This window comes from Aethalodelphis obliquidens, unplaced genomic scaffold, assembly GCF_003676395.1.
Source record: "Aethalodelphis obliquidens isolate GAN/ISIS:26980383/991018 unplaced genomic scaffold, ASM367639v1 scaffold12, whole genome shotgun sequence".
In the NCBI taxonomy this organism is placed as follows: Eukaryota; Metazoa; Chordata; class Mammalia; order Artiodactyla; family Delphinidae; genus Aethalodelphis; species Aethalodelphis obliquidens.
Window position 1 is genome coordinate 34,375,061 of NW_020837956.1, and position 2,178 is coordinate 34,377,238.

Below are 2,178 nucleotides of genomic sequence, written 5' to 3' on the forward strand. Positions count from 1 at the left end.
TCCCCTGAGGTGTGTAAGGCACACCCCACATACAGAGCTCGTGCACACCTTCGTCCTCCAGGTCAGGGTCCATTACTTAGTCTTGGGGTGGCCTCTGGTAATGCCCTTGACTTCTCTGGACCTTGGTTGCTTTATCAAAGCTGCTTTGTCAACTCTTAATCAGGAGTTAGACTTGATCAATCATTTTCAAGCATACCTAGCGGCCGAACCTTCGTCTTCCTCCTTCTATGTCTACATTTGAACTACACACGTGTAAGAGTGGAGCTGCTTCGGCTGTGGCGGGGGACAGGCCTCGGTGGCACTCTCCTTGACGGCACTGGATAAATTCTCAACTCCAGGGCCATTGCCCAGTTGTAAGAGCTCTGCCCTATTATGCCCTCAGCTGCTGTTACCAACACTCACCATGTCAGCCTGGCTCACGACTAAGCGTTTGACACGCCCTACCTCGTCTCAGTTAATCCTCACAACACCCTTGGTCCTGATAAAAATGTGATGATTTGCCTGGTCACGGCTAATATGAGTGTGAGGATTCAGAGCACGAGTCCTCTACCTTCCCAGCCCCCGCCTTCACTCCCAGTGGCCCAGGCCCCTGGCCCTGCCCCAGGACCGGATTAAGGAGCAATGGGGTGAAGTACCTATCCCCAAAGGCATGATCGAATCAAAGATTTCTTCTGGCTAAGCCTTGAGACATTAAGAAAAAGCGAGCTTGCTGGTTCTGGGTCCCCACCAAGGTGCAAGCTTTCACATAGAAGCTGGAAGTGTGTGTCAGCAACTCCCTCCCCGCAGTAACCACACATGGGAAGGTTTGACAGAACACAATTCAAACAGGCACTCATTAGGCAGCAGGCCCACTTCTGCTTCATCACAGGCAGTGAAAGAGCAAAGAAATTGGATCAGCCTATCTGTGCCCTAGCAGAAGTCACTACTGGCGGGCTTCCGTCCTTGCAAAGGCTGTTTTCTAATGATGCACCCCTTAGAAGGGTTGGAAGGAAATTTAGCGGTATATAGAGCCCCCAGCACAAATTAAACATCAATGAACAGTTGTTTACTGAATGCCCCCCATGAGCCAGGCATGGGGTCAGGTGCTGCTGGGGATACAGAGGTGATGTCTCTGGATGATAAGCATTCTGTGAATTTAGCAGATGTGTGCAGTTGATTAGAAATCCTCCGCTTCAGCCATGTCCTCCCAAATGCCACAAACCCACTGCTTTGCAAGGACTTTGATGAGCACCGTCCACAGCTTGGCACTGAGGGACATTTACTTGGGCAAGTCTTAGATTCTTTTCTCTCACAGTCCCCTCAGCTTAGAGGACTGCTGTTTCTCTTCCTTTATTACCCAAAGCCTTTTCTTTCTGGACTGATTCAGCGGCCACCCCTTCCAAGATACCACCTGACCGATTTAGACGGGTGGGGCACTCATCTATGGGCTGCCATGAACCTGTGTTTACCCACCACTGTCTTTGTCTGTTTCCATGTCTGTTTCCCCAACCTGCATTGAAATGACAGAGGAGGCACGTACTGAACGTTTCAGGATTGAATTGACCCTCTCTGGGCTGGAGGTACGGCTCTTAAATGAGGTGTACGGTAGATGGGACTGCTGACAGAGCCCACCTAGCTCTGATACTCCCTGGATCTCTGACTGAGAGAAGGGATGCTGGGTGGACATTTGTTTCTGGGAGCTGGGTGGTCTCCACCTTGGAGATTTCCTGTCAGGTTTGCAGCAGATGCTTTCTCTGGGGAATCATGTGGGATACTGCACTGAGTCCCAGGTAAGCCTTGCTACTCCAGTGCTATCATTATACTCGCCCTGAGAAACTCTGGGCTTTAAAATCTTAGAAAGAGTAACCAGCTTGGGATTCAATGGACCTGGGTTCATTCTTCACTCACCTAAATGTGGTTTCACATCAGGCAAGTTATACAACTTTCTGGGCTGATTTCCTAATCTGTAATAGGAACATAATTCACACCTCTGAAAGTGTGAATTCAGTGAGATATTACATCTAATTTGGCCAGCATATGCCCAAACACGACAGAAAGGTAGTTTTGCTTTGTATAAATAATAATAGTGGTTCCCTCATAAACAAGTGGCAACCTAAGAGAACAGATGAGTTCCTGGCTGCTGTGAGGTGGTCTCAAACCCCAAATAGCGGAAAATCATCATTTGCCAGACCCCAGGGG